The sequence below is a fragment of the Micromys minutus genome (assembly GCF_963924665.1).
Source record: "Micromys minutus genome assembly, chromosome: 22".
NCBI lineage: Eukaryota > Metazoa > Chordata > Mammalia > Rodentia > Muridae > Micromys > Micromys minutus.
This window is the reverse complement of record NC_137957.1, coordinates 4,106,886-4,124,302: the sequence shown is the minus strand read 5'-3', so window position 1 is coordinate 4,124,302 and position 17,417 is coordinate 4,106,886. Positions and strand designations below refer to the sequence as shown.

Below are 17,417 nucleotides of genomic sequence, written 5' to 3'. Positions count from 1 at the left end.
TGTTTGGCAAGAAAAGTAAATCATGGAACTTTTAGATCCTTCTGATGAAGCAGCTTTAAAAGGCAGTACGTAGAAAGTGCAAGTGTCCACAACAGACGACAGTCATGCACAAAGTCACGGGCTGAACAAACTCAAAAAGGCTCAACAGAACTGCTTCATTAGAAATATAAAGGCATAGACATAAACTGTATGAACTGTATTGTGTTTTAAAAAATACCCACTACATGAACACAGCCTGTCATGTCTTATCTTTCTATGGGAATAGCAGTGTAGAGATCCAACATCTCATGAGTGGCTGCTGACTCTAACCAACAGCTGCAGAACCCAGCAAACGCACAGCTGTCAACCCAGTGCACAGGACCTCTCACCCTCCTTGTGATCTGCTCCTAATAATAAAGAACCAGTTGGAACCAGCAGGAAAAAGTCCAAGGCAAGTCCTTCAATCCACCTAGAGAAAGGAGCAGTAAAGATGACAGACAGGCTGAATTTATCGGAAAAGCAACAGAAACACTTTCCCAATGCTTCCAAGCCCAGTAAGAATGGAGGTGGCCATTAGCTGGCAGTTTCCTCAGCAGAGCCCCAGTGTTTAGTGTTCTTATTCTTTGAAAAAGGAACAGGTCAAAATGGCAGGGAGGCCTGCTGTTGAGCATCAAGCAAGTGGTTGGATGGTTTTCGAAAGTGGTATTATAATGCTGCAGGATTCAATAAACTGGGGTTAATGCGAGATGATACAATAAATGAAACTGAAGATGTAGAAGAAGCCATAAGAAGGCTTCCCGGGGACCTTTATGATGACAGAATGTTTCGAATTAAGAGAGCCCTAGACCTGACTATGATGCATCAGATCTTGCCTAAGGATCCGTGGACAAAATAGGAGGACAGATTCTACCTCGAACCCTATCTGAAAGTGGTTTTTCGGGAGAGAACGGAGAGAGAAGAGTAGCAAAGAAGTGATCCTGTAGTTAAGATCTGTGGATGTGCCTGATCTCACCAGATTTTTATGAATTTATTTCAACTTGGATCGCAATTTAAGAATTATTTGCTCTATATATGCCTCACATTAAATAAATGTCTGTTGTAAACATAAAAAGAAAAAGAAATCTGTAATAAGTGTGTATTTGGAAAAGCCCATGTCTGTTAAGTTTCTGTAGTCGATCCCAAGTTACTCTAAAAGCTACATGTTACTCACAAAGCAGAGCACGGCTGGTCATGTTCACAACTGATGCATCTCCAAAAAAAGTCTTGATGAAAGCAGTCAACTTCTCAACATGTTCAGTTGAGACAGCATTATACAAAGAGGCACGGATGCCTCCCACTGACCTGTGCCCCTCCAAGAGATCATGTTGAGTTCTACAGCCTTAACAAGAAATAGTGGGCTGAAGAGATGGCTCAGTGGTTAAGGACTGCTCTTCCAGAGGTCCTAAATTCAAATCCCAGCAACAATGTACTTATATATATATTTTTAAAAAATCTATCTTTTAAAAAAGAAAGAAATCACATTTCCAAAGCTTCATCTCCTTTGCTATTGCCAATTTGAAATGGAATATTTACCCTGCTTCTATGTTGGCGCTCCACTGGACATACATAAAATCCACGAGAACTGTGAATAATCTCATGAATCATTTGGGATTTGATGGAGCTGAGCTTCTTCACAGCTGCAGCCCCACCATTGTTCTTGATCCATTCCATGACGTGGATGCTGAAACACGGAGGTGTGTTATACAAAGAATTGTTCCTAACCTGCACTCTCTGAGGGAAAACCTCAGCAGGTCTTCACGGACAATCACTGCCATTACCCCAGCAGAGCTAAACATTCTTTTGAGCACCAGCAAAAATCACACCAAACATGGAAACGTCCACTGGCCTGGATAAGAAGTTTGAGGATATGTCACAGACCAGCACTGCTCTCTTGACGGCAGGTATGAAGTCAAACTCCACTCCGTGTACAGTCTCGTTTGCACGGAAGTACACATAGGAGGCGTCCAGGTTGAGATTTCAGGTGCTTGGGTTGGTAATTTTTGTGTAACTTCCAAGTTTCAGATGGACGATGTTCACAGTCCCAAACGTCTCGGCTTCTTTCGCCGCCTTAGCCGACCAAACTCCGGTGACCACATAGTCGGCACACCTTCCAGTTTTCAGGCCAATCAGATTTAAGGGTCGGCACTGAACTGGTCAGACCCACCCCGTTGTACAAAGATCACCTTGTAGTTGTTGGGTACAGCTAGCAATTCCCTCACAAGATTCTCTGTGTTGCTAAAAATCTTGACGAAATCTAATGACCTGTGATAATTTGAAGCTCACCACTGATGCCAAGTTCTTGGTAATCTATTAGTTGATCCACTATCTCTAACAATACTGAGTGTGGTAGCTTGGCAGGCCCGGGCGCAGTTAACCACTTGCTTGGTGGCGTAAATGGTGCTAAGGCGACAGCAGGGGAAGTGGCAGGAGCAGAGACCCTCATCTATTTCTAAACTTAATAACTCTTATCTAGTATATATCATGTCAGCCAACTTAGCTGATCCCGATGCTAAGAGTTAAAGAAATCATTGATTTTAGCTATTATAGTAGCTGCTGTGTCATGTTTGCAACTAGTATTATCTCTTGGAATGGGGCTAAAGATCATAACTGGAGACCAAGCTACTGACCTACACTGTCTACTGAGGATGTACAACTTTCCATGGACTCACTCCCTTTGAAATACTACAAGAATATGACAGATATGAAAAAAATATTCAACCAACAAAATAACCTGAGATATGGAAGACCCAATGAATAAATAAAAGAAACATGAAAATCTAACAAAGGATGGAAACTTTGGAACGTATCACATTCGAGGTGATGATTCCAAAAATCATTTACCAAGACATCCTGATTCCATTTTAAGATTAGAAACTACTTTGTTGCAAGCTCATACTGAGTTCCTTTCTATTTACTGTAAGACTCCAGTTGGCTGAGCTTTAACCCATTCCTGGAGTGTGACATGTTCCACACTATGTAATTTCACTGCCCTGCTGAGATGTTCTTCCAATGAATCTGGAGATATTTTGCCAAGATCTGTCAAGTAATCTTATCTGCTGCCTGCTTCCATAATTTACTTGCCAAGTCCGTACATTACCAAATTAAAATTTTTTTCAATAAATGTTAGAGTTTTTAAAAAGTTATATACTCTGTATTTACATTTGCAATGTTATCCCATTACCCCACCTGCTCCCATCCTCCCTCCCCCTCCATTTGCCTTCACAAATGTGCACTCCCTTCTGATCCCCCTTTGCACCCCATTGCCTTGGCATTCCCATACATTGGGACAACCTGCCCTCTCTGGAACAAGTCTCTTCTCACATTGATTCCCAACACTGCTATCTTCAGCTACATACGCAACTGGATCAAGAAGTCTCTTAAAGTGCACACAAAGGTTGGTGTTTTACTTCATTGGAGTTTTGGAGGGTGTGGTCAGTTGATAATGTTGTTCTTCCCATGAGGTTGCAACCCCTTTCAGCTCCTTAGGTCCTTTCTTTAGTAACCTCATTGGGATCCCCTGGTTCACACTGATGGTTAGCTGCAAGCATGCTCAGCTGTATCTATATGACTCTAGCATAGCCCCTGAGGAGGCACCTCTGTCTGATTTCTGCTAGTAAATACTTTTTGGGATCAGCTAGAGTGCTTGGACTAGGTGAGTGCATATGTGGTGGATCCCCAGGTGAGGCGGCTTCTGAGTGATCTTTTCTTCAATCCCTATTCCTCTATTTGACCTTCCATTTCCTGCCATGAGAGTTTTGTTCTGTTTTCTAAGGACTGAGGCATCCCCATTTTGGCCTTCCTTCTTTTTAAGCTTCATATTGTCTGTGAATTGTTACTTGGGTATTCAGAGGTTTCTGGGGATAGTATCCACTTAGACTTGAGCTTTGTACAAGAGGATAAGAGAAGATCGATTTGCATTCCTTCTGCATGCTGACTGCTAGTTGAACCAACACCATTTGTTGAAGAGGCTGTCCTTTTTCCATTTAATGTTTTCAGCCCCTTTGTCAAAGATCAAATGACCATATATGTGTGGGTCCATTTCTGGGTCCTCAATTCTGTTCCACTGATCTACCTGCCTATCTATGTACCAATACCATGCATTTTAAAAATCAGAATTGCTTTTTCATATAGAGATCAGAGATAATGATTCTCCCAGGAGTGTTTTTATCCTTGAGAATAGATTTTGGCATTCTAGGTTTTTTTTTTTTTTTTTTTTTTTGGTTATTCCAGATGAATTTGCAAATTGCTCTTTCCAACTCTATGAAGAATTGAGTTAGAATTTTGATGGGGATTGCATTGAATTTGTGGATTGCTTTTGGCAAAATAGCCATTTTTACAATGTTGATCCTGCCAATCCATGAGCATGGGAGATCTTTCCATCTTCTGAGATCTCCAATTTCCACCTTCAGAGTCTTGAAGTTCTTGACATACAGATCCTTCACTTGCTTGGTTAGGGTCACCCCAAGGTATTTTATAGTCTTTGTGACTATTGTGAAGGGTGACAATTCCTTAATTTCTTTCTCAGTCTGTTTATCCATTTCATAGAGGAAGGCAGTTGATATGTTAAAGTTAATTTTATAGCCATCCACTTTGCTGAAGTTTATTAGTTGTAAGTTTTCTGGTGGAATTTTTGGGGTCACTTAAGTATACTATCATATCATCTGCAAAAAGTGATATTTTGACTTCTTCCTTTCCAGTGTGAATCCCTTTGATTTCTTTTTGTTGTCTAATTGCTCTGTCCAGGACTTCCAATACTATGTTGAATACGTAGGGGGACAGTGGGCAGCCATGTCTAATTCCTGATTTTAGTGGGACTGATTCAAGTTTATCTCCATTTAGTTTGCTGTTGGCTACTGGCTTGCTGTATATTGCTTTTACTATGTTAAGGTATGGGTCTTGGATTCCTGATCTTTCCAAGACTTTTATCATGATGGGGTGTTGACTTTTGTCGAATGCTTTCTCAGCATCTAGTGAGAGGATCATGTGATTTTTTTTCTTTGTTTATATGGTCGATTCCGTTGATGGATTTCCATATGTTGAACCATCCCTGAATCCCTGGAATAAAGCCTACTTGGTCATGGTGGATGATTGTTTTGATGTGTCCTTGGCTTTGGTTTGAAAGAATTTTAGTGAGTATTTTTTTTTATCGATGTTCATGAGAGAAATTGGGTTGAAGTTCTCTTTCTTTGTAGTGTCCTTGTGTGGTTTAGGTATGAGCATAATTGTGGCTTTGAAGAACAAGTTGAGTAGTGTTCCTTCTGTTTCTATTTTGTGGAATAGTTTGCAGAGTATAAGTAGTTGGTCTTCTATAAAGGTCTGATAGAATTCTCCACTAAACTCATCTGGTCCTGTTTCTTTTTCTTTTTTGGTTGGGAGGCTTTTGATGACTGCTTCTATTTCTTTAGGGGTTATGGAACTGTTTAGATTGTTTATCTGACCCTAATTTAACTTTGGTATCTGGTATCTGTCTAGGAATTTGTCCATTTTCTCCAGATTTTCCAGTTTTATTGAGTATAGGCTTTTGTAGTAGAATCTGATGACTTGAATTTCCTGAGGGTTTTTTTTTTTTTTTTTTTTTTTTTGTTATGTCTCCCCTTTCATTTCTGATTTTGTTAATTTGGATGCTCTCTCTTTGCCCTCTAGTTTGTCTGGCAAAGGGTTTATGGATCTTGATTTTCTCAAAAAAAAACAAAAAAAAAAAAAAAAAAAAAAGCTCTTGGTTTTGTTGACTCTTGGTATAGTTCTTTTGTCTCTATTTGGTTGATTTCTGCTGAGTCTGATTATTTCCTGTAGATATCTGTTAATTCCAGTTTGTTCATAATCTCTGCTAGTTTTGCTGTGTCTCTGTTTAGATTCTGTCTACATAATCTGTCTACTGATGAGAGTGGGATGTTGAAGTCTCCCACTATTATTGTGTGTGGTGTAATATATGCTTTGAACTTTAGTAGGATTTTTTTATAAATGTGGGTGCCATTGTATTTGGAGCATAGATGTTCAAGATTGAGAGTGCATCTTGATAGAAATTTCCTGTAACGAGTAAAAAGTGTCTTTCCTTATCTTTTTAAATGACTTTTGTTTGAAAATCAATTTTATTTGATATTAGAAGAGCTACTCCAGCTTGTTTCCTAGGCCCATTTACTTTGAAGATATTTTTTCCAGCCTTTTACTCTGAGGTAGTGTCTTTCCTTGTCTCTGAATTTCCTGTATGCAACAAAATGTTGGATCCTGATTATGTATCCAGTCTGATAGTCTATGTCTCTTTTGGGGGGAATCGAGTCCATTGATAGAGAAATTATGGAATAGTGATTTGTTTCCTGTTATTTTTGTTGTTAGAGGTAGACTTATGTTTGAGTGCTTTTCTTCTTTTGGTTTCCTTGCATGATTATTCTTTTGCTTTCCCTTGGGTGTAGTTTCCTTTCTTGTGTTGGATTTTTCCATTTATCATCCTTTGTAGGGCTAGATTTGTGGACAGATATTATGTAAATTTGGTTTTGTCCTGGAATATCTTGGTTTCTCTATCTATGGTGAGTTTTACTGGATATAGTAACCTGGGCTGGCATTTATGTTCTCTTAGGGACTGTATGACAACTGTCCAGGATCTTCTGGCTTTCATAGCATCTATTGAGAAGTCTCTTGTAATTCTGACTTGTCTGTTGTTATATGTAACTTGTCCTTTTTCCGTTACAGCTTTTAGGATTCTTACTTTGCTTCAATTATTCATGTTTTGACTATCATGTGTTGGGAGAAGTTTCTTTTCTGGTCCAATTTATTTCGAGTTCTGTATGCTTCCTTATGCTCATGGTCATCTCATTCTTAAGGCCAAGTTTTCTTCTATGATTTTGTCGAAGATATTTACTGTGCTTTTTAGTTGATATTCTTCGCCCTTCTCTATATCTATTATCCTTAGGTTTGGTCTTCTCATGTGTCCTGGATCTCCTGGACATTTTGGGTTAGGTTTTTGGGTCTTGCCTCTTATCTGTTTTGTCTATATTTTTATGTTGTCTTCAGCCCCTGAGATCCTCTCTTTCATCTCTTGTAGTCTGTTGGTGCTGCTTGCTTGCATCTGTGATCTCCAATTTTTTTTTTTTTTTCTTTTGGTTTTCTATCTCCAGGGTTGTCTCTTTTTGTGTTTTCTTTATTGTTTCTATTTCCATTTTCAATTCCTTCCCCATTCTGGTTGTGTTTTCCTGTAGTTCTTTGAGTGATTTTTTCCTGGTTCTCATGTAATTATTTAAGGGAGTTATTTATGTGCTTCTTTAAGATCTCCATCATCATCATCATCATCATCATGAAGTATGATTTCAAGTCTAGGACTTGTTTTTCTTGTGTGTTTGGCAATCTTGCTGTGGTGGGAGAGCTGGGTTCTGATGTTGCCAGGTTGTCTTGGTTTCCATTGCTTAGGTTCCTTTGCTTTCCTCTTGCCATCTTGTTGTCTGTGATTACAGGTGATCTTGTCTCCGACTGGAGCCTGTTTCTCTTGTGGATCTGAAGGCCCGTAGGCTCAAAAAGAAAATTACTTCTGGATGTTTGTCTCTTTGTGGGCAGGTAGTAACTTGTGATTGCAGTGGCTCCATTCTATCTCGTGGCCTTAGATGAGAGAGCTCTTGCAAGACTTCTCTGGGGGCTCAGCCATGCGCAGGCAGGTCCTGAGTGTTGACTGCAGTAGCCTGGCCCTCCCAGGGCCAGAGAGGACCTGGTTCCAGAGTGCACCACGCTAGCTGGCCTTGAGAGGCTCTAGTCTATCCCTCCCATGGCAGCCTGAAGGATATGTGGCAAAGTCCAGTTGACTCAGGTAGGAGAGCACTTGCAAGACTCGTCTGTGTGCTCTGCTGCATGCAGGCAGGTCCTGAGTCTTGATGGCCGTCCCTGTGCCCTCTCACTGGTCTGGAATGGTCTGGATCCCACAGTTCACCTCCCTATCTGCTCAGGAGACCACCAGGTGTTCCCTCCCCGACAGCTGCTGGTGAGGGTGTGTGGCAGGCTTAGGGCTTACCGTGGGTTCAGGTGGGAGAGCACCTGCAAGGTTTCACTGCGGTCTCTGCTGTGTGCAGGCAGGTCCTGAGCCTTGATGGCGGTCACCTCCATTACCAAATTTCTATGAAATCCTATATGAAGAGGCCTAAAATGTTCTTCCACACTGTCCTCTCTATCCCTTACTTACATGGCTTACTTAGTTGGCTGTCATTTGAGTAATGGTATTTACTCTACCTTAGTGGGATTAACAGTGAATTAGAGGAAATCTCAAAACATGAACTATAAATAACATGTTATAGTTCAAACAACAGACATGGTAGATGAGAGAAAGGGAGAGAGATAAAATACTCATTTTAAAAAAATAAAGAGGGAGAACAAACAAGCTAGGTGCCAAGTCTTGAAATAACAGCATTGTTGCTGCCAAGACAAGCAAATTCAGCAAACTCTTAGCCAGACTAAGCAAAAGAAAAAGGACACTCAAGTTCTCTCTAGGTGAAAAGAAGAACAGGCACCTAGAAAATCCAGAAATTCACTAAGAAATACCTTAAAACCCTATATTCCAATAAATTGGAAAGTCAAAAGAATCTATTAATTTCTAGATACACATGACTCATCAAATTTAACTGACAGATAAAACAACTTAAACACATAAGACAGTTGATGACACTGAGATTGTAATATAAAGACTTGCAAGCATGGGCACAGGACAGACTCTCACTCATTGTGAATTCTATGAGATCGTCAAGGAAGTATTAACCAAATGATATGCAGACTATCCCATGAAACACATGTGGTAGGATTCCACAAATCCTGTTGATAAACCCAGTATTATCTTAATTTAAAACTGGATAAAGATTTAAGAAAAAAAATGACAGGCCGGATTACTGCTCTAGATGGCAGTGTGAACCAGGAGAATGGAGCTAAAAATCAGGGGGATTAACATTTTATGCAATATCCAACATCATTCAGAACATCAGCCAATTTATACCTTAAAGGTTAAAAGGAATAGTGGAAGTAAACTGTACAATCACACGGGCGAGCTGCATGTAGCAGACAAGCCACACATGGCCAAAGCATGTTTTTCCATAGAGGCATATAAACAACAATATTTAGCTGTAATGAATAACCGGAAGTAAACTCACTTCTATGCCCTCACCTGGGAGGGGCATGAAAACACATTCCAAGAACAATACTGTGTGTTCAAGAAACTGAGGTCATAAGACTTTTGTCTCACATGTTTAGGGTTTTCTCATAAGCCCTCCATTCTTGAATCGTGTTCCAACACAGGCCAACTATTATAATATAGATGTAAAACAATAAAATACCACAAACAGAATTGAACACATCAAAAATATAATTAACCATGATAAGGATGGCTTTAGCATAAGAATGTAAGGATGCCTCAGCATAAACAAGTGATACATCACAGAAATAAACTAAAGGGCACAAGTCACATGACAAAATCCAATGATCTTTTCATGTCAAAGGTATTATATAAAAACCTTTTATGAACATTACTAATGTTCATTAAATGAACATTATTAATGGACAATAACTCCAAGAAGTTTAACTAAATTCAAGAATAAGATAAGGGTACACAATTTCTTTCACTATTACTTCATTGTAGTGTGTGATTTTAGTGGAGTAATTATAAAGAGAAAAAAATAAAAATGACTATAAACAGGAGGAAGTGAAAATATCCTTATTTGCAAAAACCGTGATCAAGAACAAAGAAATTCTAAAAACTCCACCAGAAAAATTTCACAAACACCACTCTTAGAAGGCATAAATCCATAGTTGCGAGAATTTTAAAACACCGAAGAAAATGATTAAAGACAACAGTACTAGATGGACAGAATTCCCATAGTTATGGATTAGCAGATTAATGTAAAAAGAGGCGTGATTTAAAAGTAATTAACATATTCCATACAATCAGTTCAAAATATAAAGACATTGTTCATGAGGGAAAATATCCCAAAATGCATATGGATGTACAAGGAACAATGACTAACCGAAGCAATCCTGATCAATCAATCAATCAATCAATCACGTTGGTGCTATCACCATATCAGACTCTGAGTTACTGCACAGAGACAGCAGGGCCCTGGCACAGGCAGCAGCGTGTAAATGAATGCAGAAGAATCCCTAGTTGTCAGTCTGCAGTTAGCACCTCGTTCTTATCCCAGACACCACTCACAGTAACACAAATACTCCACAAACTGCTGCTGCCTGGGACTCCACATTTAGAAAAATAAGACTGAATCCTATTTCTCTCAACCTTAGATGAACAAAGGAGGAATGTAAGATGGAACGATCAGGTGAGGTACTCAGACGTTGGCAGAGGCCAGGGCATTCTGAAGACCACAAGCACCGAGGAAACAATGCCAAGTGACAGAGGACTGACTGCCAGGAAGATAAAAATAGTCACCGCATAGTAAAAGGAACAACCGAGTGAAATATCAGACCAACAATGGGAACAAACCTCTGTCCACCACACAACTCACAAGAACTAATACGTAAAATATGCAAGGAACTAAAGAAATTAATTATCAAGCAGTCAGACAACCCAAAAATGAGATAATGAAATGAACAGCTCTCAAAGCTCATCTACAAATGGCCAATAAATGTATAATTATCCTTCCTCCTTGTACAATCCTCAAGAATTAAAGCTAGGTGGTTTTCAGACAATTTTGGTTACATTACTTTCTGTGTTTTACTTCTCCGGTCCATCATACAGAGCACACGAAGGTTTCTAAAGAACTACAGAGATTGGAGAGACCTCCAGGAAACAAGTGCCATTTGATAGTATCTTTGTGTAATAAATTTTTACTAGCAAATTCAAGTTTGTGCTTTTTTGGGGACAAATGAAGTACAGTTTACTTCTATGAAAATCCTATCTACAAATTTACTTTATTAAACCTTTAGATTATTATTACTAAAGTCTGAAATTTACTTTTTTTCCTGGTTTTATTGGCAGTAATGGGGACTAAAGCCAAGGCTTAACAGGTTGAGTATGTGTTTTAAAAACTGATCTTTCCGGCAGGGGCATACTCGTGGAGTTGGGGAAAGGGGGGCGGGAAGGTATGGAATGTAGAATAGTCAGAGGGTGGATCAGGAGGGGGATAAAATCTGTACCGTAAAAGATTAAATGCAATTGAAAACACAAAAAGATCTTTCATTCGCACCACATATTCACTGTTTTCTCACTACCTCATATTCCTAACTGAATTATCAACAGAGGAATTATAACCATTCGTTTCTTACAACTTTTACACAAAGAATGCTTCTGCTTCATACGTACAATTCAGGTTCCTTATTGCCATGATAGAAAAATAACATCTAATGCAAGTGGTGCTATTTCTGGCTACAACTTAGCTTATACCAGGAAAACTCAAACCTTCTGTCTTAAGTCTTGAGACTAAGATTGTATATCATCTATATAAATAGATTGGTGCATTTCTCCTAGCCTAAGAAGGCTTGCCAGGGTCTGACTTGGCATGTTAGTTTGTTTTGATGACAGTTGAAAAGCAAAAAAGGCTGAGAGTGATAGCCCACATCTCCAGTCCCAACACAAGAGATGCAGGAGCGGGTACCACTGTGAGCTCAAGGCCAGCCTAATCTAGATAGTTCTGGGCCAGTCAATACTATAAAGTGAGTTGCCTATCACACACACACACACACACACACACACAGGGCTGGGGTCGGGGGGAGTAGAGAGATAGACCCAGAGACAGCATGAGTCCCTTGGAATACCTATCTCTAAATGAGATGCCACCTACACCCACACCCAAGCTCAGGGAACCCCAAGGGAGACGAGGCAGAATGTAAAACCAAGAGGAAATGGAAGTCACCAGAACGAGATCCTCTAAATCAACAGAGCAAAGCTCATGTAAACTCAGAGACCGAAGCAGTAAGCACAGGTCCTAGGTGAGTCTGCATCGGGTCTTAATGTATTTTATAGCTTCCAGCGTATTTTTATTAAACTCCTGGCAGCAAAGAAATGCCCTCTAACTATTGTGCCTGCTCTTAGGGGTTCTATTTCTTCCGATGGGTTGGCTTGTCCAACTTGGTTGTTATCTCTTAGAAACTGTTCTTTCCTAATGAGAAGGGAGTGGATCCAGAGAGGGGAAGTGAGGAGATGGGAGTAGAGGAAGGAAAACTGCAATTAGGATATATTGTGTGAGAAAATAATCTATTTTTAGTAAAAGGGTGTAAACAAGGCAAAGAAAGCTGGGTCTTTTAAAGCTGGATTTCTTGTTGGGTAACAATATGCTGAACTGTAGTTTCTGATGGCTACGGATAGCAGTAGTGATCTCTGTTGTTATGACTGGGTGTCCACATGGACGAAACTGGTAATAACAGATTACACACAAGGAATACTTTATTCAAAAATCTCCATCTATTTAACCAACTGTACACCAAGTGAGTTAAGCATTAGCAGTGTAGGCTATGAGTAATGTTCATTATTTTGGATGTATTAAACACACATCTCATTTGCATTTTTCCTTATTATAACTGACCTGAATGTTGTCTTGTAAGCCCTGCAAAGAAGATACTGATGGAGAACAGAATCCAGTATAGTTTATGAACTCCAAGTCAGTCTTATGGAGCTTACATTATAGACTAGGTGGGCCTTGAGCTCGGAGATCTGCCAAGTTTGGGATTAAAGGAGTGTGCCAACACATCCTGCAATTGACATTTACTTGCACACGCTTTACATCCTCTTGCTAGTCTTCCAAGTGAGAAAATTATTTAAAACAATATAATTATATTCAACCCCTCAGTACTGCTCAACAAAACCAAAGTACATTGAATGGTGATTAGTTTGGGTGGGTATGTGATTGTGGGTGCCGGTCTCCTTGGGAATCAGATAAATTGGACCTAGCAGAGCTGGAGCTGGATGTAGCTGTGAGCTACTGGACACAGGTTTTGGGAACTGAACTCAGATCCTATGCAATATTAATACATGCTCTTAACAGTTGAAACTTATGTGCAACATTTTTAATACTAGAAAGTATTCCTTACAATTAGTTACAGTGCTTGAAAGATGTTAAAAAAAAATCTTATTTGGGGTTGGTGGCAGGGCTCAGCAGGTAAAGCACTTGATACTCCAGACTATCAAAGTACCAACTCTTGAAGGTTGTCTTCTGACCTCCACTCTTATAGGTCTGCATTAAGCACAAATATATCACATTATCTCCACTCTTATAGGTCTGCACTAAGCACAAATATATCACATTATCACACAGAACACACACACACACACACACACACACACACACACATACACACACACACCAGGAGCAGGGGCTGGAAAGATGTGGTTAAGGTCCTGAGTTCAATTCCCAGCAACCACATGGTGGCTCACAACCATTTGTAATGGGATCTGATGCCCTCTTCTGGTATAAAATTGTAAACACAGGCAAAACTCCATAATAAGTAAGTAAATGAACAATCAAATAAACAAACAAATAAATAAATTAAAAAAACCCACAATAACAAAAAACTAACACTGATACATTTTCAACCTCACATAAAGTACAACTATTAAAGGTCTGGTGAAAAACGTACATGCCCATAAGCTTGACAACCTGAGTTCTATCTTTAGACTCCTGTGTTAAGGACGTTGCTCCCTGACATCCAAATGTACACTTGGAACCCACATGCCTAAAGACATACATGCACAATAACTGCAGTTCTAGAAAGTGTCTACAAATACAGCCTGACAGACTGTAAACGAATTTCCATTCAATGAACTCAGCAGCTCTACAGTAAAGGGTAAACCATCACCTCATGACTTACCAACACCCACAGAAAATTCCAGCTTACATGTCTGAAATGCAATTTGGCAAATGTTCTATTACCACAATTCAAAGAGTTTCTGCTTTTGCTTCTTAAGATAGTGTCTATGTGATCTTCAGAGGTGAGCTCGAGTTTACTCTCTGGTCTCAGGTTTTTATGCAGCAGAGATGAGTCATGTACAATCATACTTACACTAGACACTAAGTTATACTATCAACGGAAAAAAAGTATTGCATGGTCAAAAAGTCACCAGTACGAATAGACAAATACTATAAACATGCATAAGTTTTACTAATTCTTTTGGGCCATTTCAGGAACATTTTATTTACGTCTGTTAATCTACTTAAGGTATTTGCCCTCACTTTTGCAAAACTCAATTATATAAGAAAATTTAGAATTTTTACCCCTTCACAACACTCCTTTTCTCAGTTTCATGTAGCTCGGGCTGACCTTAAACTACTTATGTTAAATAAAGACCTCCCAGCTTCTTTTGAGACAGGGCCTAAGTATTCGTGACTGGCCTGGAGCTCAGACAGGCCTGCCTAACTTTTTCTTCCTGCCAAGTGGTGGAATTAAAGGTGTGTGTGTGTCAGCACACAAGCACACCTGGGTCTCTCAGGTTTTAACAGTGACAATTTAATTTGGTTGGAAATGGGCTTTTCTAAAGTCTCACAACCCCCTATATTCAGTGTTATAATTTTCTAGCCTTTATCCCCAGTGTTGGAATAAAAGGCACACACTATAATGCCTGATGCAAGAGGATATAAAACTTATAAGTTTTATATATGCCCGGTATATCTCCCTTCTTTTAAAGGCTTATAATCTTATGTATTTTACCTGTATGTATGTGGAAGCAATGTTTAGAGCCCAGAAGAGGGTGTCAGATCACCAGGAACTGGAGTTACTGATGGCTTCGAGTCACCACATGGGTACTGCAAATTGAACCCATGTCCTCTGCAAGCACAGCAGGTAAACAACTATTGAACCATCGCTCAAGCCCCATCTGTCCATTTGTTTTTCTGGAGAAAGCATACACAGAAAACTACAAAATATAAAACCTATTCAAGAAATGTCATTCATTAAAAAAATGGAGTTAAATACTGGTGGGACGGCTTAGAAGGTTTGTGTTGCTGAGATTGAGCGTCGGAGCGCCATCACTGGGACTCATGTAACGGAAATACGAGAACTGAGTCTGGACATCTGCCTGCTGTTCCCTACATGTACACTGAGACAGGAGTGTATTCTTGCTCCAAACCTCATGGAAATAAATACACAAATAAATGATAAATATTCTCAACAGCAAGTTGACTAGTTCACATAGCTTACATAGGTAAAAGTTCTAACCAATGGATTTCTTCTCATTGTGACATCTTTCATGCCTTCGAAGGTGTAAGAAACATGTAAATGCTTTCCCACACTGGTTACATTTATAAAACTTCTCTCTAGTAGTATGAGTTCTTTCATGAATTTGAAGGGATTTGGAAAAGGTGAATGCCTGCCCACACTCTACACATACAAATGGTTTCTCTCTGGTGTGGATTTTCTCATGCCTGTAATGAGCACTAGAATGGGTGAAGGCTTTCCCACAGTATTTACAGGTATAGGGCTTCTCTCCAGTGTGAATTCTTGCATGCTTTCGAAGGTATGAGGAAAGTGTAAATCCTTTCCCACACTGCTTGCAAACATAGGTTTTCTCTGCAGTGTGAATTCTTTCATGGTTGTAACAGTTGCCCGCACTGATAAAGGCTTTCCCACAGTGTTTACATGCATAGAGTTTCTTTTTGCTGTGAATTCTTTCGTGTTTGTGAAGGTTTGAGGACCGTCTAAACGCTTTGCCACACTGATCACATGTATAACGTTTTTCTCGAGTGTGACGTCTTTCATGCTGAAGAAGTTGGTAAGAATGAATGCAGGCTTTCCCACAATGTTTACATATGAAACTACGCGCTCTTTTGTGAGTTTTTTCATGATTATGACGGGCCATGGAATACAGGAAGGTTTCCCCACAATGCCTACAGGAGTATGTTTTCTCTCTTGTGTGAATTCTCTGATGTTTGCTCAGCTGACTGGAAGTAACAAAGGCTTCTCCACACTTACTACACTCAAATGGTTTTTCTCCAGTTTGGATCCTTCCATATATTTGAATATAACTTTCTCCCTTGAAGGTTTTCTCAAACTGTTTGCACCCATGTAGCTCATCTCCAGTATGAGTTCTTTCGCAGTCTGGAGGAGAAGTGAGATTCCTATGAGAGTCATTGGTCTGTCTATTTTCACAAATGTTCTCTGTAGCAGAAACCCTCTCAAGTGTCTGGAAAGATTCAGAATAAGTAACATCTTTCCAACATTTTTCACGTTTAATAGTCTTTTCCAAGAGTTCTTGACATCTGTATGGCTTCTCGTTTTGACCTCTAGGGAGCACATCCGAGGATGAGTGACCACTGATGTCTTTTGCACTCACACTTCCATAGACTGTGACTGCAGGATGACTCTCCCCATTAACAATACGCTCTGTCAGCTGCCAGTGGCTTTTTTCACACTGACTACCATGTTCACCATCACAGAATTTTCCAACCACCTGAATTCTGAGAGAGAGAGGCGGGAGGGGGGGGGTGGGGGGGGGAGAGAGGAGCATTCATTAGTCCCGTTTTATAACTAGGTAGGTACGACATGATGACTAGTGTGGCCTCTGCCTGTTGTTGCAGTGTTCAGGAGACAGGAAAGCATGCAGAAAGTGAGCAAGTTGAATGCAAACTAGGCCTGACCCAAGGCAGGGAAAAGGCACTGAGTTTCTTACCATTACAATTTATGAATGTAAAAAAAATGAGCACTCGGCAAGAGGTGCCGAGGACAGCGTACCTCATACGTACGGCCATCAAAGGTTCTGATGAACACTGACACACTTAACAAAGGTGAACTTTCCTAATGCGATATAGTGCAGATCAGACATTAATTCTAAATAGCTGAATAACCTTTATGCAATTTATTGAGGATGGATTTTGATTTAAACTCCAAACTTACCTTTCTTCACACATAAACCTTACATTTATAAAACCCAAAGGTAACTTGCTAACAATACACCAAACACTTTTGTACACAAAAGGCCGTTTTGTATAATGAATCACAGGAAAATAGCTAAAGGTGAATTCTTTTTCTTGCCGCTCCTTCAGAAGAACAGTAAGAGGTGTAGGCCACAAAACCCATGAGCGCTAGGACCATCATTTTTGAAGCCTGAAGCTTGGTGGAGGTTTACAGAAATCTGTGAAGTTAAGTCCATTCGGATCACCTCCCTCTTTCTCAGCTTTGGTGTCCCTCTCAATGACTGACGCAAGTTGCCTTTTCTGTTCGTGTAAATTACCTCAGGTCTCCCTGGAGCTTTTGGTAATTCACAGCCATACTTTCTTCCTCTGTCTTCCCTAAAAATGAACAGCAAGAAATCATCACATTATTCATCTTTGTCTATGGCCTGAACGCACCCGATCTCGTCTGATCTCAGAACATCATTTATCCTTACATACAAGTCATTACTTTCTTGCTTTTTTTTCTTATATAATGCTATATTTACCACCATGTTCCCTTTCAACATTTCAAGCCATAAAAGTGTACTGATGACTAAGAAGCAGTTT

At 39.7% G+C, this 17,417-nt stretch overlaps 2 pseudogenes across 2 annotated transcripts; one reads left to right on the top strand and one right to left on the bottom strand.

The window, feature by feature from the left end:
• The first annotated feature begins 623 nt into the window (after nt 1–623).
• On the top strand, nt 624–943 carry LOC308434866 (cytochrome b-c1 complex subunit 7-like; annotated as a pseudogene). The gene has a single exon. The product of its transcript is annotated as a cytochrome b-c1 complex subunit 7-like (transcript).
• Nucleotides 944–1,213: 270 nt separating this feature from the next.
• On the bottom strand, nt 1,214–8,103 carry LOC308435270 (phosphoserine aminotransferase-like; annotated as a pseudogene). Its single transcript has 3 exons — nt 8,012–8,103; nt 1,499–2,418; nt 1,214–1,376 (listed from the first exon to the last, which is right to left on the bottom strand). The product of its transcript is annotated as a phosphoserine aminotransferase-like (transcript).
• Between the last annotated feature and the right edge of the window lie 9,314 nt (nt 8,104–17,417).